General features: G+C 35.4%; 1 long non-coding RNA gene across 6 annotated transcripts; it reads right to left on the reverse strand.

The window, feature by feature from the left end:
• Positions 1–18,322: 18,322 nt before the first annotated feature.
• On the reverse strand, positions 18,323–23,128 carry LOC136236044 (uncharacterized). 6 transcript variants are annotated; one of them, XR_010691999.1, is made up of 10 exons: positions 23,018–23,128; positions 22,745–22,856; positions 22,472–22,598; positions 22,036–22,080; positions 21,211–21,346; positions 20,702–20,832; positions 20,469–20,601; positions 19,930–20,038; positions 19,050–19,292; positions 18,323–18,586 (listed from the first exon to the last, which is right to left on the reverse strand). It is a non-coding gene; the product is annotated as an uncharacterized lncRNA (long non-coding RNA). The 6 variants fall into 6 exon arrangements; XR_010692002.1 differs by having other exon boundaries at positions 20,702–21,318; XR_010692003.1 differs by having other exon boundaries at positions 20,702–21,334.
• Positions 23,129–24,815: the final 1,687 nt, after the last annotated feature.

The following is a 24,815-nucleotide window of genomic DNA, read 5'->3' on the forward strand; positions in this document are numbered from 1 at the left end:
CACGCCGATGGTTTACAATTGAGGTGCTTGGATGAGGGAGAAGCCTGTGAGGCAATGGAGTCAGTACACTCGGGAATTTGTGGAGCCCATATAGGAGGAACAGTGTTAGCAAAGAAAATCTTAAGGCAAGGCTTCTATTGGCTCACCATGGAAAGAGATTGTAACGAATATGCGAAGAAATGCCATGATTGTTAAATCCACAGAGATTATAATCACTTGCCGGCTATGGAACTGCACGTGTTGGCACCCGTTTGGCCGTTCGCAGCTTGGGGCATTGATATCATCGGAAAAGTGAGACCTAATGCATCAAATGGGCACAAATTCATTGTCGTTGCCATTGATTACTTCACCGAGTGGGTAGAGGCAGAATCGTTTAACAAGTAGGGATCTAAGCAGATGAGGAAGTTCATTGAAAAGCACCTAATCACCAGGTTTGGAGTGCCTCATCACATGATCACGGATAATGGGGTCCAGTTTCAGGGGGAAGTGAGAAGTCTCCTCTAGGAATACGGTATCGAGCACCATAGATCTTCTCCATATCGCCCACAAGCTAACGGGGCAGTAGAAGCGGCAAATAAGAACCTTAAGAGGATCCTCGTAAAGACAGTGGAGTCGCATCAGAATTGGCACGAGTAGCTTCCGCTCGCTTTATGGGCCTATCGCACGACGGTTAGAACGTCAACTGGGGCAACGCCATTCTCCTTGGTATATGGGGCAGAAGCCGTTCTCCCAATTGAGATTGAAAAGCGATCATTGAGAATTGCAGTAGAAGCAGAGATTCCCGAGATGGAATGGATGAAGAAGCGATATGAGCAGTTAGCATTGGTGGACGAGAAAAGGATGGAGGCTCTTTACCATGTGCAGTTATATCAGAGAAGGATGGCCCGAGCCTTCAACAAAAAGGTCAAGGCCAGCCCTATCAAAGAAGGGGATATGGTGCTGAAACAGATCCGAATGACGCACACCGACCCTAGGAGCAAGTTTAGGCCAAACTGGGAAGGACCGTTCCTCGTGAAGAAGATCCTAAGCAAAGGGGCGGTGAAGCTAACTACTATGGACGGCATGGAGTTCTCCGAACCTACCAATCTGGATAGGCTAAAGAAATACTTTTCGTAAAAAAAAAGGAAGATAAAAATTCCCGATAGGTTGAAAACCCGCAAAGGGCGACCTATGCAACAATGAGGGACATCCCAATGGGTGAAAACCCGAAAGGGCGCTCATTTGAAAATTCCGGGATAATAAAAGGAGAGTTGAAAAATCGCTGGGATCTGAAAACCGAAAAAAGGCGGATCCTGGTAACAGTAGTTTTATCTGGAGCAATTATAAAAATAATGTATAAGCGGCTAAGTATTTCTGTTGTTTGTAAATAAATAAAGGCATGAATATATTTGAAGAGAATGATTGGAATCATTATAATCTACTGAATGCATTGTATTATGAATCATGAGTTATACATTTCCTACCTCTTTAACACAAAAAGCCTACATCCTATCCACCCCTCTCACTATATACAAGCTATACATCGGGGTAATACTAATAAAAGAAAGCTGCAAGGCATGATAAGGGTGAGCTCATCAAGGAGGGAACGATCCCAAGTCCCAGAAGTCCTCGAAGTCCCTCAGACGAGAAGCCCGCTCCGCGGCTAAGGCCTCCTCGGCAACCCGACGACCCTCCTCCGTGGCAAGGCGCCCCTCGGTCTCCACTCGCATCATCTCTGACCAATAAGCATCTCTCTCTCGGTAGACACGTCCGACCCTAGCATCGGCATCCCGCTGCGACTCGCTGAACCGCTGATCATTAGCATGAAGATCGCTCTGCAAAAAAAAACCAAAATAGACAACAACGGAAGTTATACATACATAAGCGCATCACATGCATACATTTCACTACACTATGACAAAATAAGAATACTTACCAGGTGGCTGGCGCAACGTAGGTTGAGCCGCTCTCGAAAATAATCGGATAACCCACGAAGTCGATGCACGTCTCCCTCGAGGTATGGAGGGCATCAGGGGGATCGAACGGCACCATCGAGGTGAAAACCGGAGGGGTTGTCTCAACGCCGGAGTATGCCACGCCCGCCTCGCCATAATGAACCGTCGAATACTCTCTCCCAGGAATCGAGAAAGGTGCGCCAAGGTGGAGCCGCTCTGGTCGGGCAGCGCTTGAGGACTCGCCGGCGTAATAAGAAGGCTCGCCCGCGGATGTCCGGGCTCGGGTACCATCGAAAAAGTCTGACGTCCGAGCGCTTCTCAAAGAACCCTCCTGCAAGCAAAGACAAAATGAATACACCTAAATGTCTCATAAGTCAAGCACTTACCGGAACCTCCTCTAGGCCGAAGACCCCAGCGACGGCCGCCGCTGAGAACACGTCATCTGCAGGATCCACGTCCATCACAACCTCGGGGGGGGGGGGGGGGGGGGTCCATCGGAGTCAACAGTGTCGATAAATAGTGGGCACGACCCCCCGCGTGGTCCCACACGTCCCGAGGCGCAAATCGGCGAGTCAAATCACGACGTATCTCCTACAGGGGCATGGTCCTCACCGCGAACATGGACACAGGGATCTCGCCTGGAGTCCAATGTGTGGAGTCAACCCTGGTAAAACTCCTGTCGCCCAAATACCATGCTCGCACGCACGGGCTGGTGAGCACACACTGCTGCCCCTGAATGCGGGTGACATAAGCGTAATCGGGACCGAAGTCGAGGTCGTCCCATCTGAAAGAAATCTGAAAAACAAAAGAAAAGTCAGACAAGATCAAACGAAAATCCAGCATAGTTAGGAGACGTTCACCCGTCCCAAGCTCTGCATGTCAATCCATAATAGGAGTCGTGCCACCGTCCGCCTCCTCTCAGTGCGCAAATCAAAGTCACTCCACCTCGCCATGAGTGGAAGCGTGACCGCGTGCAGCCTACTCCTGCGGGCGATCGGAAGAATCCGCCTCTCATAGGCCCAAACCTGCTCGTAGAAACCGACATCAGAAGCAGAAATCGTGAAAAGAATAAAAAGACAAGCCAATGATAGAGGACGTACCAGGAGGGCAAAGGTGTAACCGCCGAAATCCTTGCGCTTCCGGCAAGTCAAGTCCAGGAACTTGTATAGAAAGGCCAAGCCAGCTCCAGCCCAATCGTAGGATGACACTGCGTCCAAACCGTGGAAATCCTGGATGAGACCTGCGTGTATGGTCCCGCTCTTGGTGCAGAAGATCGTCTCACCTAAAGCGTATAGGAGGAAGCTGCAAGTGGCCCGATCCGTGTCATCTCGGTCGCAGAAGTCCCTACGGCTCAGTAGCCCGAATGTAGTAACAAACTTCGCCGGAGTGGCCTTGACACCCGTATAGACTCCGGGTCCGATCAGATCAGATATCTCGGTGAGGTCGACCCGAGGACGCACCATGTCAAAGAAAAGGGGGACTGGAGTGCCGCTACCCCGCAATCCGGTCAATAGCGAGAAGTCGCGAGGTGAGATCGTCATCTCCCCAAATGGAAGGTGAAAGGTGTGAGTCGAGTCTACCAACCTCTCACATAAAGCACGCAAGCCGTGTCGATCACACACACCATTGGCACGAGGTAGCGCCAGATTAAAGGGCTCGAAACCCAACCCTCCAACGCGGGCTTTAGCCGCTGGGATAAGCACAACATACCAGGCATGGATATCCTCGGTGGTCCCGGTAATGCCAATAACCTGGAAGGAACAATACGGATAAGGCAAGAGGCTAAACCAAAATCATTATTCCTCGAGAGCCTCACTTCTATACGTACATCTAACAAGAATTCCGTTAAGCTAGTTATTCTTTCGGTTGTGTTTAAATCTAACATAGAAATTCCTTTCAGTTAGGATCGTTACTTTTTGAGATTTCATTCGTAGGATCATTTGTATAGGATTTGATTAATTCATTATTCTTTGGTGTTCCACTCTCCCGCGTGCTTGCGAGGAGCTTAATCCAATTCAAGCATGGGTTAAAAACATTTAGTTTAGTTGTTTATGTTTTTACTATTCACATTTTTACTATTCACGTGCACTATTCACGTTTTTACTATTCACGTGCATTATTCACGTTTTTACTATTCACGTGCACTATTCACGTTTTTACTGTTGGCATGCATTGTTCGTATTTTTACTATTCACGTGCATTATTCACGTTTTTACTATTCACGTACACTATTCACATTTTCACTATTGGCATGTATTTTTACCGTTTACATGTATATAGTTCACATTCTTTTAATAAACAAATAAAAAAAACATAAAGCATGGCCCACGTGCATGAAAATTCGCGTTTTCTAACTAAGAGGCTTCTAAGCAGATTAAAGGTTAGCATGCAAACGACGTTCAAAATGGGGCTGCTAAAGCCTAGAAGTCTTGACAAAGGATAAAGAATAAGGGGGTACTTACCGGATTGACGTTGGTCCGGCTCAGATGAGAATCAGGATTTTGGAAAGGAACCACTCTAGTCAAGTCCTCGAAACCCGCCTCCATACCCTTCGTGCCATCGTATCTATCCGAACCCATCACGAGATTGCTATAAGTTTAGTGCTAGAGAGAGGGAGAAGAGAGAGAAGGTGTGGGGTTGGAAATGAACCCCACCACCCTTTTATAATAAAAAGGAATGGCATTTTCGTAATAAGCAAAAAAGGTACAACGTGACATAAAGGTAAAAAGTAAATAATTAATTACCAGGTGCACAGACCTCCGATTTGCAGTCTGTTTCAGCCTGTATTTCCGCCCGGCGGTGACCAATACTCTAAGAATATGACTCCAAACAACAGCCAAAATTTTACAGAACAGTGGCGCCAGTCAAAATACAGACAACAGTCAACGGAAAAATAATTTTAGTCTAAAGTGTTCCCGACGAAAGGATAAGGACGTTCCTATCAACAACTCAAATACCCGAGACGATAGCTCCAGTAAAAATACAGACGACAGTGTTCTGAAGTTCAGAATAGCTATTGAGCCATCTAACCTACGGTCGATGACCGAGGTTGATTTTGAGCCATCTTACCTACGGTCGATGACCGAGGTTGCTTTTGAGCCATCTTACCTACGGTCGATGACCGAGGTTGCTTTTGAGCTATCTTACCTACGGTCGATGACCGAGGTTGCTTTTGAGCCATCTTATCTACGGTCGATGACCGAGGTTGCTATTGAGCAATCTTACCTACGGTCGATGACCGAGGTTGCTTTTGAGCCATCTTACCTACGGTCGATGACCGAGGTTGCTTTTGAGCCATCTTACCTACGGTCGATGACTGAGGTTGCTTTTGAGCCGTTTTACCTACGGTCGATGACCGAGGTTGCTTTTGAGCCGTCTTACCTACGGTCGATGACCGAGGTTGCTTTTGAGCCATCTTACCTACGGTCGATGACCGAGGTTGCTATTGAGCCATTTTACCTACGGTCGATGACCAAGGTCGCTAGAGAGAGCCATTCTTACCCGCGGCCGATGACTAGGGTCGCTAGGAAGAGCCATTTACCCGCGGTCGATTTAGGCTAGGGTCCCTAAGAAAAGCATCCACCAGCAGCCGATTCAAAGGCAGGACGGTGAAGACGGAAGACGAAGCTAGAGCGCGCGACGCGGAGATCAGGTATTCTTCCTCCTACTCTATATGTGTCTTTTACTTTAATATATTTCCATTGCATGTGCTGCGTTAGCAAAAAAACATTTTCAAAACACACACATCACTGTCAAAATAGAAAAGTAGGGGCAACTGTAGACACCGAGTCGCAGGACCTATGACGAAAACCCACGACAAACGGCTAAAGCGGTTGATTCCATTGGTTAGGAAATTTTAAAAAATAAAAAAAGGAAAAGGGGGCACGACGCGTCGAATGCCCGCCCGATGGGCCGGGTGTGAAACATCGCCCGTCGGATGATGGACGTCGCTCGTCGAGCGTTGGACGCGGCCCGAGGGGTGTCAGCGTCGTCCGACGTTCGATGGGCGGACGCCCCACAACGTCGGACGAAAGCCCAACGCTCGTTGGGCGGACGCCCAACGACGTCGGGCGAACGACCAACATTCGTGGGGCGAGCGCCCGACGAGGTTGGGCGAACGCCCAACGGCCGTTGGGCACGCGCGCCCAACAAAAGTTGGGCGTCCGCCCAACTTAAGTTGGGCGTCCGCCCAACCATTTTGGGCGTAGCCCGACGCCCGTCGGGCCACGCCCAAAATATTTTGGGATCTGTGCCTATAAAAGGCACGGATCCCCATGCATTTGAAGAGAGGGATTTTTGGGGACTCTCTCACTCTAAAACATTTTTTAGAGAGAGTAATTTTTTGGGAAAAATATTTTTTTTTCCTAAAAAATCCGAATTTCCTAAAAGTTAAAATTTTACTAAAAACACCGAAAAACACAAAAATCGTAACTCGTGGAATCAACCAACTTCAGCTGTCAATACCGATCTTGAGGTATTATCCGAGGACTAGACTCGTTTTATTTATTTTAATTATTTTATTTTGTTTATTTTTATTTATTCGTGTAATTAGTTAGTTATTTATTTAAACACGTTTATTTATTTTCCCGAATTTATTTAAGTTTCGTCTCGTATTAAATAAACGTTTGGTTTTGTTTTGAATTAAAAAACCTCGTTTTAAGTCCCAACACGAACCGTGACCCGTGTTAAGGGTAGTTCGGGACTAAAACATTGTAATTATAAATTTTAAACATTTTGTAAATAACGTTTCGAATAAAACATCGTTTTAGGAGTCTCCGTTATAAACTATGATCCAATTTTGGTAGTTCGGAGATCCAAAACGATACAATAGATTAAGTTTAAAGTGTTTGAATAAATCTGGAATGTTAGGTACTGTTTCTGTAATTTTCCATTTTCTGTCACAAAAGGCAGTTTACCGACGGAATTTCCGTCGGTAAAACTGCTGAAATGTAAAAATGCTGTTTTGGTCCTTCTTTCTCAATTTTTAGACTTTTGGTCCTTTATATATATATATATATATATATATATATATATATATATATAATTATGTAATATATGCATTCAAATTATTTTTAATTATTTTGTATATATTTATTCAACATGTTTAGATATTATTTTTCATTAATTTGATTTGATAAAATTATATGTATATATATAGATTTTCCTTTAAATTCATTTAAACTATACATACTTGTCATTTTGGGGTTATTAGGGGTTATCTTCTATATATACTTATCATAATAGTTCTGGGGTTAAAAGTTAATTTCTTATCATTTGTGAATATTATTGTCATTTTTATCTATTAATCATAGTCTTTATTATTTACCTTTTCTTTTAAACATATATGTTTAATTATCATTTCTATCAAAAATATATATATATATGTACATCTTTCTTCTTTTCCTTTTAAATTTCCTATATGTATATATGATTTGGAAAATGTTTTGGTTGGGTGAATTTGGATTTAATTTGTTAATTGTTGTCATTATGTTCAAATGAAGGATAATTGAGTAAAAAAGGGAAAATAAAAGATAAAGAGAGATTTCAAGTTGTTTGTTTAAATTAAAGCTTTTCTAGATGTTCTTCAAGTGTAAATAAAAGATTTTTGTCATTTTAAACCGTTTCCAAAATATCACGTGTTGAAACCTTAATTCGTTCCAACGACGGATTAAGCGAACCTTGTAAATAAAACCATTTTCATTATAAATAACCGAGTTTTGAATCGTTTTCCTGATTAAACAGTTTTGTACAAAAATAAATGGACTTGTATGTTTAATCACGTTTTTTGTTAAAACTTCTTATCTCACGTTTTCAAACGCTCGAGTCGTTCCAACGGCAATTCGAGTCGATGTCATGTAAATCAACGGGGTTTTGAAACGTATCTAAATCGTTCCAACGGCGATTAAGGTACAAACCGTGTAAATAAACTCGTTTTCGGGGAATGAGATTAGCTTAGAGTTAGTGTATAGTCTAAAGTATAAAATCACACTGTGAATAAATCAATTTTTTCTTCTCCCCCTCTCTCTCATGTATACTTTAAAAATTATGCAAAATGGGTGATTCTTTACTAAAATGGCTTTCAAATAACATGCTCAAAACGGTTTTCAAAGCGATAAAGAAAAGGTTTCAAATGAATTTTAAACTTAAAGAAATATGCGATTAGTCCGTTATCGCCTAACACGCTAAGTAGGAGGCCGGTGGTTCATAACCGGGCGATGTCGGGGTGCCTAGTAGCCTTTCTCCGGAAAGGAGCTAGCCTTCTCGGCTCGTACCTAAGTTTCCCGAACCCACACCGGTCTCCCGCAAGGGATCGGTGTTCATTTTCCCATTCTTGGGTGGCGACTCTTCCATACTCCAGGCTCCGGTCCTACCGAGCAGCTTGATTCCACGATTGGTTGCTTTCGGCGCCAATCATAGCATCTGTCGTCAACGGTGTCCACCCCCCGGTCCGCCCGGACGAGGCCGCGGCACCTACAAACGTTCCCATGTTCAAATTGGTCATTTTCTGATAAAACGTTCCCATGTTCAATTTGGTCATTTTTTGATTTCATGTTCTCATCAGTTTGGTCAATTTGCCATCTTTCTTGTTTTGACATCATTTTCTTTTTACATTATCAGGATGCAAACCAAAACACAAAAAATGCCCACAGTAATTAGACATCATCAAGCCATTTAATTAACAACACAAACGTAACCATTACAATCCACATATGTCAATAGAACAATGCTCTGTTACATTAAAACAACACTACCCAAAATCAACCTATAAGACAAAGCATACACATAGCAACTATTACAGCAATGATAATCCCTATCCATTTGCATATCCCTCCCCTGTTTCTTTTCATGTCAATCACCACCTCTGTATTCTCTGGCAACTCTACTTCACAACAACTTTCCCTTTCTAAATCACGCCTTACTCTGATACCTTCTTTTTCAATCCTGTCCAGCTTCCTCAATAATCCAAGAATTATGGATTTTGCCCTTCCATCCATAACTGGGTCCATCCACTCGAAGAAGTTGCAGGCATTTGGTTTCTATTTTAGGTAGGGGAAAAAGAAAGAAGAAGATGAAGGCAACATATACAGATAAAAAAAGTCAAAAATCTAACAGTGAAGAGGAGATGCGTTCTTACCCCGAAATTGACACAGTTGAAGTATCTTCTGCCTGAATTTGAATCGCTCCATGAGTTTTCAGAGGAGCTTCGATCCCACAGTGGCATATCCGTCCGCTGCCAAATCGATGATGATTATGCGTGGTTGAATGCATCACGTGCGTTGATATCGATTAGGGCTTTTTGAAGGTCTAGGTTTTTGAAGCTCAGAGACGTCGGAGAAGGAAGAAGAAAGGAACAACGAAGAGAGAGAGAGAGAGCGAAAGAGAAGAGAGAGAGAGCGAGAGACAGGAGAGAGGAGGATGATATATGGGTAAATGAGCCAGCAGTTAACTAGGAGGGAAAACCAAAGAGGGGCAAATTAGTCTTTACACATCCATGGGTCCCACGTTTTTTAATTCAGGATTCGAAATAAGGGTGACGTGGCACGTTGACTGGCGTTGACCGGTCATTTTTACCGGCCGTACACCACATTGGGAGGTCACACCTAAGTTGGTACATATTAGTGAGACAAAATGAAGTTGGTACACCAAAGTGTGATTTAGGGTAAAGGTTGTACACCATGTGTGAAATTTACCCACCATTATAATGTAGCAGCTGAACCAAATAGATCCTTAATTAAAATGTTCAGGTACACTACAGTCACTTTCATTATAAATGTTGATGATTGAATTTTATATACCTGTTTTTTCTTCTTAGAGTTGCTACAACCTACAATTAAAAAATAACAAGAGTATTCTTATCATTAAACAAATAGTAATATATCATGATCTGTTAGGAAAAATAGAATTTAACAGTTAGCTTGTTATATTAACAATTAACTTATTATCTTTTTGTATAGTAAACTCGGCTCATAATTCATTGATAATAGTTGATAACTACTTCATTGTGTAGAATGATAAATAAAAAAATTAATCTTTTATACCATTATTTGTTTTTTAATAATCCATATTATTTAAATGGTAAGTTGCTAATTAATAAATATAACTTTGTGCAAATGCATAAATATTTACGTTTATCGATAAGACTAATAACAAATTTTACAAAATAAAATTCTATTAGCTAGTAAAATATAGCATTAACCATCAAATTTGATAAAGACAATAAAAAACTGTGTTTTTTTATAATATTATGAAAAGAAATTAATCAATTGCGATAGAAGACAAAAAAAATTCTATTTATTAATTATAAATTTAACTAAATATGGGATGAGAATGAAATTCAATACAAATTTAAATTTATTTTGAAAAAATAATTATTTAACAAATATAGTATATACTTTAAAATTATATTGTATTCAAATAATTAAGCCGTTGAAAGGTGGAGAAAGGATTAAAAAAATCATTTAGACATAAATTATCATAGTTTAAGTGGCACATTAAAAGTAGGTTAAAAAATAAAAAAAACAAAAAGCTTTTCTAGCTGCTTTCTATTCTTACTTTGTTTTTTCTATCATTGGATGAGCTTACTTTGTCAAAATGTATTCAAATAATTAAGCGGTTTTGATTGAAAGGTGAAGAAAGGATTAAAAAACCATTTAGACATAAATTATCATAGTTTAAGTGGCACATTAAAAGTAGGTTACAACAAAAAAAAAACAAAAAGCTCTTTTAATATAAATGTTTAAATTCTCTATTTGAAAAAAACTCATTAAATCAGCTTTTTGCGGTTTGAAAGGATGTCGAGAATAATGCCAAATTGTAACTCCTTCTCCGGTCACATTAAAAAACACATTCACATCATAATTAATACCAACCATTTATATTTTCATTCAATTGTAGAAGAAAAAACATTAAATATCATGAATAGAGAAATCAAAATGGTAGTAATTAAATTGAGTAACTTCCAAAACATTTATTGAGCTTAATTAATCATATTAATGGAGATTAAATTTGTGTTTAGTGGTGCTTAATTAGTACGACATGAGAAAATTTAAACATGCAATAAGTTATTTCTATTCGTTATTTGTTTATTCCATTCCAGGAACCAAACATGTCACTTAGCGGAGTGGCTATATAATCGAAAAAATGACAGTATTTTAGATCATAAAAGTAGAAGAACGCCGAGAGTGATGGAAGCACCAAGAAAAATAAGAAAAAGAAAAAATGATCTGATTCCAACTCCAACTCCAGCAATAAATGATAGAGTATTGTTATGCGAATGCGGCCACCCACCGAGAAAAGAAGAAGGTTCAACTCCAACTCCGGCGAAGAATTTGGCCTTGGAATGTGAGTGCTGCCAGCCTGCTCTGTTATTCAGGGGCTGGTGGAAGTGTGCTAACAATAAGGTAAAATTAACTTTAATTTCCCTAATTTCAAATCACATTAACAAAACCTAAAACCTAGCTAGCTCCTCCATCCATCCATCATTTCATTTGCAGTGCCGCTTCTTTACAGTAGATCATCCATTGGTGAATAATCAAACCTTTATTAGAGATCTCCATGACTTTCGAAAAGGTGTTGCCGGTCGCCGATCAACTCAAGGTTCCTCCAGTGATGCTCAGCCGAAGAAACAAGATAAAAGTTGAAATGGATCCCGCCAGTAGAAAGATAAATAAAATTTTATTCAGTTATTTATTAACTATAGTATTATATTAATGGTGTGGTGTGGTGTGGTATATATATTAATGTTGTTTTTATTTTAAATCCATTTACAATGTTTAATTGATACTTATACTCATATTATACAGCTTCCTGCATCTTACATTCAGCAAATGATACTTTATTTTTTTTTATCTCAAGATTTTTAAAAACAGCAGCAGGGTGGAGACAGGTGGGCCAGGCTCCGCCGTCGCAACCATCCCTACTACGGATGGAGTCTGGCTACTTCCACGTTAAAACTACAATTATTGATTTATGGATGTTTCCGGTCTACTATTTTCTACAAATTAATATTCAAAGTCTGTCATTAATTTGTATTTAATTATAAAATCCAACTTAATTAAAATATAATAGATAATAAATTTCTATAAAATTAATTTAGTTAGGCACGTGTAAAATTAACCCGCAACAGATCAAAGATGTTTCCAAACAAGCGTTACAGTGATTATTAATTCATTGCATGCTCAGCTTTTTCATCACTAGCAAATAGCAAATTGATTTTTACAAGTCTTATCATTCTGAGTCGGATATTTGATGAGTTCACAAAGATATCATTATCTACTAAGTATATTTGGATATTAATTATTTATATTTTTATAATAATACAATTTGTTGTTAATCTTGACTAAAATTTTCCAAGGAAAACACTACAGTAACATATTTCTCAACATATTCTTCCATTAGTATTTTCATGTTAAACTGCATATTTCTATATTATATTATGAACTTATTCCTATGTTTACATTTTAATTTACTTTCTAGTATTAACAAATATTATTATCATTATTGGCATAGGTTTAATTGATATTATTAACATTTTAATATCACTGAAGGTCAAATGAATATTCTATAGGGACAAGATGTAAAACTATTGTCTTAATTTGACAATCAAAAGTAATTTTACTCGTAATCGTAACAGTAATAAGTTGACTCTGTTTTAAATATCACTAAAAGGACTAATATTATGTTTATGTAATGTGCATTAATTGCATGGTTCAAAACAAATGTTTTGCATTTTTTTTTTTTTAATTTTATATAGAATTGGAAACTAATACTTTTAAATTCAATAAAATATTTGGATTTTTAAGTTTTTTTTCAAGTGGTAAAAAAGATGATATAATTTGTTAAGTTTTTTTGAGCTTAATACATTATTGGCAAAAAGCATATTTAAGCCCCTGAACTTTATCTGTTTTAAGGATCAAGCCCCTGATCAATTATTTTTCCACATTGAACCCCTGAACATTGATTTTGTTATAGTTTTGGCCCTTATTTCACTTTTTTGTCGAGTGTAGGAGATGAGAAAATCTATTTGGCGATTTTAATGTTGAAAATCACAAAATGGGAGAGAAGAAAATCGAGTTTGGAAGCAATATACTGAAAATTAATTACTATAATTTCGTTTTACTTTTTAATTTTTATCTCTCCTAGTCAATGAATTATTTTTTTTATTTGTCCATGTCAGCAAGCCGAATCGCCCTAACGATGTATCCAGTCCAAACTGGACAGAAAAGTTAAATAAGGGCCAAATCCATAACAAAATCAATGATCAGGGGCTCAATGTGGAAAAATAATTGATCAAGAGCTTGATCCTTAAAACAGGTAAAGTTCAGGGGCTTAAATATGCTTTTTTGCCTACATTATTTATCTCTTAAAGTTGTACAAAAAGCTTGATTAAACGTGTATAAAAAGTTTAGTTATCCCTCTGAACTTATCCGAAATGTAATTAATTAATCGCATAATTACAAAAAAGTAAGTTAAATATAGAAAATGTATTGTACGCGTCTAAAAAAATAAAACTACGGAATATGTATTCTATGATTTGTTTATTGGTTTCTGCGAACCAAACACACCCCTATCCCTGGGGCTATATAAAGCGAACAGTGTAATAAAGTGTGGATCAACAAAATCAACTGCTGCAGAAAGAAACATGGAAGGATCTGGTGCAACCCCAAGAGCTGTGTTACTATGCGGGTGCGGGCAGCCTGCTCGGCTAGTCGTGGTTCCAACTTCGTGGATGCCTGGACAGCTCTGCTGGAGGTGTGCTAACTCACAGGTAATTATTTTACAATTCAATTGCCCTAATTTAAAAGAACATTAACAAAATCTAGCCCTATCGATGCTTAATTTGCAGTGCCACTTCGTTCTCTGGCATGGTCCGTGGGTGAACGAAAGGAGTATAATTGATTTGAATAATCACAGGGTGGAATTCCACCGGACCCAACAATCTGATACGGCTCCGGTGCCGGATCCCAGCCGATCAACTGAAGGTTCGTCTACCAAGTCCAAGAAACAAGACAAAAGTTGAAATATATGGATCGGTAGAAATCTAAAATATTAATTAAGTGTTGCTTTGGTGTGTCTGTAGGATATTATTATTATCTATATTAAGGGTATGGTGTATTAGCTAATTAAAATCAGACCTCTCTTTCCCTCTGATGTTTTTTCTTAATATATATATAGCTATATATAGTTATAATATTGTTAAAATAAGACCAACTAATATCCTAGGTCTAAAATGAGATTAAATTTCTATTTTAGGTCTAAAATGTCCTATAATTTGCAAAATTTTGTATTTTGGTTTATTTTGTCAGAATTTGGTGGATAACAATTTCGAAATGAAAATTTTCAAGAGTTAAATGATATTTTAAGCAATTTTAATTCTTCATTTTTTTAGGTTTGAGGTCATTTAGGTGTTGTTTTTCTATGAGAGAGAAAATTAATGTTTAGAGAGAAAAAATTCCAAAAATGATGATTTTAAAAAATTTAGAATATGGTTCCATAGTAAATATGATACCAAACAAGTTTAATTCTTGAAAGTTTTCATTTTGAGGTCGCTATCGACCAAATTGGCAAAGTAAAAAAAACTTGTAAAATTTTGCTACTAAGAGGTTGTGTTTGTAAAAAAATATACCACAGGTACCGGTCTACAAATCGACCAAACCACATGGTAGTTATTTATAATTAACCCTTCATTTTATCCAATATATTAGTGTAATGTTACAAAAAAAATTCCGTTTAAAATGCTAAAAACTAAATCTCCTATATAAATTAATCAATTTTTTTATAAAACTGTCTAAAATATTTATTGTGTTATTAATATAGTTACAAAAAAAAAATCAATTAAATGATTAAAAAAAACAAAAAATCAATTAAAAATGTACGAAATAACAGTCAAACCATTTTTTAAAAAAAAAATCGATAGTACAAGTCTAAAATTGATTTATCTTGGAAACGTTAGAGTTAAATTTGTAAAATTTCATAAATTAGAGCGAAATTTACACTTCCATTGAAACATTAGCAGTTAACTTTAAGCTTTATCCCATTTTGTTTTATTAAGGCTTTTATCGTATATATGTCCTAGACACATAAAATATCAGAACCGATCCTTTTCATCTTCAATGTTTAATTTTTAGTTTTTTGGTTACATCTGCGACGTGTAATTATTATTGAAGTTTAAATTTAGAGTTGGCTTCCTGCAACTTATACTGAATTCTGCAACGGATGATACTTAATTTGTCATCTGAAGATTTTACACAAAAGATAAAAATTGTTTCCCAAAAAGGGTATCTGCAATTATTAATTAATTTCTTCATACTGAACCATTTCATGACTGGGAAATAGCAAATTCATTTTCACAAGTCACTACTTGTATCTTTGATGACTTCATCAAGATTTTTTTTTGTTACTTCTTTTTATATAAATCATTATCCATAAACTATATTTGTATCTTAATTATTTATAATTTTTAAAATATTATTATATTAACATCATATGATTATGTTACGTGTTAAAAATATTGCCTAGAGTAAAATCTATTAACTCTTAACTCGATAAAAATGTATATATTCTATTAAAGTAAATGATCTTAAAATGATCGATACGACTTTAAAATAAAAAAATATAAAAATTAAAGTTGTTTAGAACTATATTTTTTGAAACTATTATTTTTAATTTTTTTAAATAATCATTACTTCACTTTTTAAACATTCATTTTCTCTTTTATAACTTAACAACAACACCTAAACGATTTTAAAATTAAAAGTTGGAGAATTAAAGATGCTTAAAATATAACTCTTATCGGCTCTAAAATGATACTATTCGAGTGATAAAAAAAGTTATGTGACTTTTATCTTAATAAAAAAGAAAGTTCACTGACTTTTATATACGGTTTTAAAGCTAAAAGACCATTAAAAAAAAGTAAATCATAAGTTGAGGAACAATGAATATAATTTTCCCATTCAACCTCTTAGTTTATATACAGATCGGTTTTGGACGAGTTGATTTTAATCTTAAATCAACAAAAATGGTTCTTCTCTAGCTAAACTAGAAGGAGTTAATCTTGGGTTTCACGGACTAAATCCGTAGGAAATAGCAATTCTCCATTTTTAATGTTAGAAGCCTTAACAAAACTTTAAAGAAGAAGATTATAGTTTTGATTTCATAAAAGTTTATTATCCTTACAAAGAAGGAGGCTTATATAGCGCTCTTAAATAAAACGTAAAAGACCAAAAGCCCTAACTAGAGTTATAACATAATAGAGAGTGATAATGGTAGAATGGGAAGGGAAAACTCAAATGACATTTAGGCTATTGACCCTAAATGGCAAGATAGTAAATACATGAGTGGCAAAATAGTAATTCTTGAAAAGGGACAGAAAAATGACAACATTGTCCCAGGGTCTTTTTGTGTTTGAATTCAACCTCACATTGCTTGTGAGTGATCCCACACAGTGTGTAAGTCAAGTCACACGGCGTGCGGGTCACTCCATACGGCATGTGACTGAGTTTCTGCTTCGATGCACGATCTCCTTCTTAAAAATATACATTATTTCTCCTAGGCAGCCATAGAAACCGCCTGACCATTGACCTGACAGTCACAGAAACCGTCTGACCATTGACCAAGCGTTTTTTGTATAGTGATGGAATCAACTTTAACTATTGATATATTTTATAGATAAAGTGAATTACTATTTATCGCTTCAAATTATTGGTTACTGTCTTTTTTTTTTAATAATTTTGCAATTTTCATATTTTTCTTTCCAAAACTGTGAATAGTTTTTCTCGTCCGATCAAAATTGAAATTCTGAAAATAATTGATGACTTACAATCTGAGAACCTCAGAAATAGATGATTACGAGTCAGAAAACCGTCTGGCCAGGCGGCCACAAAATACATCTGGCCAATGGCCAAGCGGTCAAAGAAAACGCATGGCCTTTGGCCAGGCGGCCACAAAATAGGTCTGACCATTGGGCGACCATAAAAACGCCATTGGCCAGACGTATTTTGTGGCTGCCTGGCCAAATGGTTTCTGTGACCATTTAGGGAAATAACATATATTTTCACGAAATGTATCTCGTCCAATTTCTCCGACTCATAATCATCCATTTCCGAGGTTCTCAAATTGTAATTAATCGATTATTTTCAGAATTTCAGTTTTGATCGGAAGTGAGAGACTATTCACAGTTTTGAAAAGAAAAATATGAAAATTACATCCAATAGAATACAATAACTAATAATTTGGAGCGGTAAATAGCAATTGGCTTGTTTGTTTGGTAAAAAATATTTTGCAGGAAAATATTTTTCCAATTTTTCAGTATTTGTTTGTGCAGGAAAATAAGTGGTAAGTCAATGGAAAATGAGGGAATAAAAAAGGAAGGAAAATAAGTTAAATGTAAAACATTTTCCCCAAAACATACGTGTTTAGAGAAAAACGGTGAAAACATTAAAAAATGTAAAAATACGATAAATATGAAACACGAAAAAACATGAATAACGTGAAAACGTTACAAAATACGAGAATATGAAAAAAACCCGTAAAAAATATGAAAAGGTGAACAAACACGGAAAACACAAAAAAAAGTAAACACTTGAAGCACACAACATGAACAATGCGAAAAAGTGACAAAACACAAAATATACAAAAATGTAAAAATATACAAAAACAAGAAAACGTGAAAAAACACGAAAACGCGAAAAATGCTAAAATACAAAAACGTGACAACAACAAAAGCTTAGTCCCGAAATGATTCGAGGTCGGAAAACACAAAAACGTGACAATACGTGAAAAACGCGATAAATATGAAAAGACAACACGAAAATGTGAAAAATACAAAAAAAACATGAATAACACGAAAAAGTAACAAAATGCGAAAAATAAAAAACGCGAAAAAAAGAAAACGTGAAAAAGGGAAAAACAGAAAAACTAAACGTGAAAACACAAAAAAATGCGAAAAACACAATAACGTTAATAACACGAGAAAACGTACAAAAAAAATGCCAAAAATATGAAAAGACGTTTTCGTGTTTCGAACTTTAATTTTTTTCACATTTTTGTGTTTTTTCACGTTTTTCTGATTTCCATATTTTTTTCCAGTTTTCGTGTTTTTAACGTTCTCGTGTTTTCCACATCTTTTCACGTTTTTTAACGTTTTCATGTTTTCCATATTTCTATTCCATTCTTTGCTATTATATTCCTTTGGAATAGCAATTCTATTTCATTCTATTCCATTCCGCAGACCAACAACACCTTACAATTTATGTGTGTTTTTGTGCTTAATTTGTGGTTAATACATGTGAATCTCTTTTGTGTGTTTTATATATACTAGCCTTTAACCCCGTGCTATGCACGGGATGCCTTATAATATCCTGATGATAAAAAATTCAAGTAAGTCGATATTTGACGCAAATGAAAGATGTAGATGTATTTTCTACTAACTGTCAAAGTTTAAATAAGATGAACAACAAATGTGCAAGCTGTTATAAAACCCATTTCTCCTCCAATTTTATCGAGCTTTACCTGATCGACTTATATTTAAGAACCTAAACATCAATAATTTAATTAGTAAATAAATATTAAATATTAAATAGAATACTGCAGAAATGATGCCTTCAGCAATTATGGTGTCAAAAAACCTCTTGTAATTGCCCATACAAAAACATCTGCATGAAAAGAAGATATAGATATCAGTTCTGGCTGAGAGACCAATTCAATTTAGAAAAAAAATCCTAGCATCAGGGGCGGAGCTAGGGGGGTAGGGGAGGGTCTCCCGACCCTCCGACCCTTCGGAACACCCTTGACGAACAGTGGTTCAGTCCCGAGCAGCTCCCAAAATAGTTGAAATTAGCACTTATAATGTAGAATGTAATTATATGACATAAAACTAAGTTAGCATAGTTGGTTGTAGTGATAATTAAAAGAGTTTCTACATCCAATTGGTCTTATGTTCAAATCGTCATCTGTCTACATTTTTTATCTCATTTTAATTTTTTTTGCACCATTTTATACGTTAGGGGTAAAATTGTTTTTTATCTCATTTTAATTTTTTGTTGCACCATTTTATACGTTAGGGGTAAAATTGTTCTTAGGTATAAATATTAGAGTATTTTTGCACCTTATCCTTACTTTATATTGAATCTCAGGAAAAAAAATCTTCATGCAATGGAGCCCCTCCGGACTTTCAGTTCTGGCTCCGCCACTGGATGGGAGAACATTTAAAAAGCAGGCATGTTGATAAGGACTGCAGGAATACTTGTTGATGGCGGCAGTCATAGTACCTTAGCAGCCCCAGTACTCTTGGGAATGATATTGAAGGAAGCAGCTCTACCACATATCCAGTCCTTCATCGATAGGCACGTCAACAGTCGTCTGTGTGGTTGAATAAAGAAAAAATGAAAATTAATCAACAACAAAACACCTGTTACAATTTGCAGCTTGATTAATCAAAAAGAAATTACCTACTGAATTCAAGTCATTTGAAAAAGATCATGAGATGTGTAACCAACATCCATCCAACGGTTGCAAACCATGCTTATTCAAAAGCTTTAATAGAAAACTTAAAGTTTAATCTTGACATATATATGGTATTTATTCTAATAATTTTTGCACACAATATTGCAGGTAGGTTGTATTTGTTAGAAACATACATGAATAACATGCCTTGATCCAATAACAATTCAAAATCCACATAGGAAAATTGAATAAAATTATATACACTAATTAAAGACAACATGAAATTAGAAAAAGAAAAGACATTGATCAAGATTAAACATGAAATTAGGAACTGTCTTGAGAGTTACTTATTATGTATTACTTCAGCATGTTCTCTGTTTTGCTGCAACATATACATTTAATTTCTTCTTTTATAGATAGTGGTAATAGATCAGTAATAACAATAAAGTAAAGTTCAAATTTATAATAGATACAAATATCTAATGACTCATTTTGAAATTCCAGAGGACAGTTACAATAAGAATCTAAAAAAGTAAGATTGAAGCAAACTTACCATTAAGAAATTGAAACACTATGAAGGTATTGTTTACACAATACCTTGATCCTGTAACCACCTGTCTCAAGGAGCGTTGTGAAAGTTCCCTTGAATGGATGTTCAGAAGCTGAAATATTGAGTACGTATGATCTAGTGCTATAATTTCGAAATTAAGAGGAAGCAATTTGTTGATTCTGACATATTTTCTATTTTTATTTTATTCATTCTCAAAGTCATACGATCAAAATTTACATGTGATCCATAAAATATCTAAACGAAAAGCATAAATCCAAATAAAACAATCAGAAAATCTCTATTAAAGATATATTAAAGTAAAATATATAGATGATAGCTCTTTTTGCAACTCAATGTAACTAAAGTCCACATTGAGCTCCCCAGATTAATTGAATAAAAAGCAAGTTCTTCCAAACACCAAATATAGTAAACGCAATTTATTCTAGTTTAACTGATTTTCTGTAAGTAGTCTATCTAAATCAATCATTTCAAAAATTCATAAATAACATTGTAGGATAAAAAGATTAAGAGAAAAGGGGAACCTGTAACGTAATATGGCTTCTCGTACTCTACTCTGGCGGTTTGAGATTGTGAAAAATGGATTTTCAATTCAGACATAGATAATCCAAACCCGAGTGCGTTCTGTGAACAAAGTCCTAAGTTTCTAATGTCGATCTACATAAGAGAAGAGTAACAGAATTAGGATTCCACAATCAAAGCCAGAAATAAAAATAAAAACAAAATCAAAGGAATTTAAAAAAGAAAAAGTTCTAACCGTGAAACTTCATGATGGATAGGTCTGATCCGAATATATATATAGGTAAATACTATGACAATCTGAGGAAGAGAAAGTAGAACGTGCGAGTATGGGACATAAACCGCTAGATAGATCGTGAGAGGAAGAAACTGTGTGAGAAGGAGAAACAGTAATCATGGCAAGGAAAAACTGTACGGAAAATGAGACAAAAGAGGGACTTTGTGGAGAGAGGGTTTTTTTAAATACTTACAAAAAATAAAAATAAAAAATGCAAAGTAAATAAAAATCTAGCAGCTAATAATCGGATGCTTAGAAGAAGACATGTAAGCAAAAAAAACTCTAAAATCATGACAGGTGAGCAACTCTAGTATCCTGCTTTAGTATATATAAAGATAACGAAAGAAAAATCAACATCTAAAGGGTTTGGCTCATCCTTGTCGTCGAACGGCGATGTTTTTAGAGCCGAAAACTGGAGAAGATAAAGTGTTGTCTTTCAATAAAATCAACATATAAAGGGTTTGGCTCACCATTTTCTAAATCAGAATCCAATCAAGATCTGAAGGGTTTGGCTCATCCTTGTCGGGCTCGAACGACGACGTTTTTGGAGCTGGAAACTGGAGAAACATCACCGGAAACTGGAGAAGACCCATCCTTAAACACATACTATATGTAATGATCAACAAACAATAGAAAGAAATCCATCATTGAAGAGGGAATTTAGAGTGAAAATCAAGCAAATAAACATAGAAAAACAAAATTGAAAGGGAGACGGTGAAAGTTCACTTACTTAAAACATGATAACAATACATCATTCATTTATGGTAACCAAAACAACCAAAGAAATCCACAATAGGGATTAACGGATGAGTTGGTTTCATTAGAGGTTCAATCTTATTCTATTTCCATGGTTTGTATTAATAGGCATTTTAGAAATAAGGAGAGGCACAATAGGGTGTTAAAACAGATAAGATATCACAATAACTATGTTATGTGAACTATATAGTCTATATATGATATAAAAGAAACAAAAGATGATAATTGTATCTAAATCGGGTCAGTGAACAATTGCAATATCTGACCAGAAACTGTATTAGTTCAAAATCTTGGACCATACAACAAAAAGTAATGTCTGTCAAAATTGAAAACTATGTAAACATGTCAATTAGTTTTCCTATAATTCAGATTATCAATATTACAACAAAAAAAATCCAACTCTCCACACCTTCCCTTGTAGTTGAAGAACATTAGACATATTAGTACAGACTCTCATGTGAGCCAACAGACAAATTATATCGTTTAATAACAAATAATATTCATGTATATTGAATTCAATTGGGTGTATAAAAACCAACCTTCTCTGAATGTAACATCTCTTCACATGCTATAGTCATGATGTTCTGCATAATAGCACCCACAATGCTAAATTAGTTCACAAAACTATCAAATTAAGAAAGTGACAAAGCTGAGTTATTTAATTAACAATCATGTCTCAAAGATATGAATCTATTAAAAAAAAGAAAAAAATTGAAACAAAGGAAAGAAACAAATTAGACTATTTCATGGTTTTATTTTTTTCTATTCCAAAAACAATCCTCAACTTTTAAGCTCTAATAAACAAAAGTTACATGATTACATTAAAATCAGAATAATAATTTTCTAATAGCAAGAATTTACAGTTCTTTTAGTCCATATCAGTTTTAGTAAAAAAAAGTAAGTTGTCTTAAGAATATAATCTAATATTAGTTATTTTCATTAAAGGTAATTTTATAGTAGTATATATAACCTGACCTTCCTTCTCCCACCATAAAAATCCTAGGTAATTTCTTCATCTAAAGATCAAATCTTTAAGGCCATTGTAATGCATCTATTGCTTGTTGGTGAAGCTGCTTGTCCCCTGCTGCCACCACATTGAAACCTGATCATATAACAACAATCTTAAACCTCTTCTTACTATACCAATTCAAGGTTATACTATATTCATGTGACATCAAAAGCTAAAAAGAAAAATAGGATTAATAGCCAAATAATCCAATACGACTTTGATAATCGTCCGAAACCTACTTGTTGCAGGAGAATTAGGAGACGCATCCCAGAAAAGTTGATCTTCTTTCCAATCAGTTATAATACCTCCAGCACCCTCTATCACAGGCACAAGCGAAAGGATATCGTATGGCTGCAGATAAACAAAATAACGACATAGAATCAAATTACACTTCAACTTTTGCTCGTGATGCAAAATGTGCAGATGAAAATTCCCCCATAGAATTCACAAAAACATGCTGTAGGAAACAATGGGAAAGCAGTTTAGGATAGAAAGAGAGTGGTTTCTATCACCAGTTCTAGAAACAGTTTTAGAGGAGAAGCACGTCAGGAAAGACAGAGAGAGGAGGAGAAGCACGTCGGTGGTGGGGAAAGCAGTTTAGGAAAGAAAGAGAGAGAAAATCGTTTCACTAATCATAAAAATAAATAAAACTTGAAAAATAGAGACAATGCCATATCAACTCTAAAATCCTGCCATATCAACTTGAAAAATAGAGACAATGCCATATCAACTTTAAACTCTAAAATCCTGCCAAATCAGCAACCTTAGTATCATGCTTTTAATATATATATATATATATATAAATAATTGAAAATAAAAAATACAGAAAATCTATATTTAGTGGTTGAAAAATACTTTCTTGTAGCCAAACATCGAAAAATATTTTCCAGCGTTATTACCAAACACAGAAAAATATTTTATTTTTATGCACGATATTTTCTCTGTATAAAATTTTTCAGAACATAATATTTTCTCACAAACAAACATGACATTTATCTATAAACATATTCATAGTTAAAGTTGATTCCATCACTATCAAAATTGCTTGACATATGAATGGTTTATTTCAACATACATTTATAGAAGGAAGATCTATAACTTTTCTCATTTTCTGTCCAAATTTCATCATCTGTTGAGTTTCAAATTGTCCTCTTTTAAAGATCTACTTTGAGCAGAAAAAAGAAAGGAAGTTTCCCTACCTTCTTTCTACCCTATTGGGTTAGATTTTATATGTTTTACTTTATTGTTTTTTCTTTTTAGTCAGTTTCCGTATATTTTATCGGATCTCTTCATCCGTTTGAATTGTATCTGCTCTCTGCTATTCTTTCATTTATATCATTTTCGAATTTAGCAAGTGCGGAAACAGTTTATCTTGTATGTGGATCAATAAATCTACGTGGTTGCATCAAAAGAAAGGACTCAGATCCGAATGTTCGGAATGACCTAAATGCTGAAGATTGGATTGCATCTACTTTTCTGCATATTCGATTTATGATAAATATATGATTTATTGTTGTTTTGTGTTTTTTTATACCTTTATGACATTTCTTGCTCTCTTTAGCTGTTTTAGTCTTTTTGTAAATCTTGTAAGAATTGATTTTCTTAGGGTACGTTTGGTAAGACGTAATGGACTTCGTAATGGAATGCCCATTACTATGTTTGGATGCAATTTTTAATTTTATTGGAATGTAATGAGAAAACTATAGGTTACATTTTGTTCAATAAAACTTGTAATCCCCATTACATAGAAAAAGGAGTTGAATTCTCATTACATCCAAAACATGTAATCCTAATTGTTACTCTCAAAGCTTCTATAACCTTTCATTTATCAAGTCTCACACCTCAATCTAACCTCTTATCATTCTCAAAAATGCAAAAAGTAGCAAAACATGAAAATTTAAAAATGAGAAAAAAGTAATTTTTTTTATATATATATGCACTACTTAAATTGATTTCAGCTAATCTAATTTTGTATTTGATTTTGATTCATTATTTTTTTTTTTGCATTTTTTGCATTTTTCGTGTTTTTTATTTTTCGCTTCATCTCATTTTTCACGTTATCATGTTTTTCGTTAATTTTAATTGTGCAAATAAAATTTTATGATTATATTTATTTAGACAAACATAAATATTGTAATGGTAATTATATTTCTTCATTTTCTTTTTATTTAACAAGCAAACATGGCAATGGAATCACCATTCTATTACAAGTTTGATTACATTACAAGTTTGACTATATTACATTGCATTACGGCACACCAAATAGACCCTTAATGTTGTTTTCTTATTATACTTGTTGTGTTTTAATCT

The sequence above is a fragment of the Euphorbia lathyris genome, chromosome 7, assembly GCF_963576675.1.
Source record: "Euphorbia lathyris chromosome 7, ddEupLath1.1, whole genome shotgun sequence".
Lineage (NCBI taxonomy): Eukaryota > Viridiplantae > Streptophyta > Magnoliopsida > Malpighiales > Euphorbiaceae > Euphorbia > Euphorbia lathyris.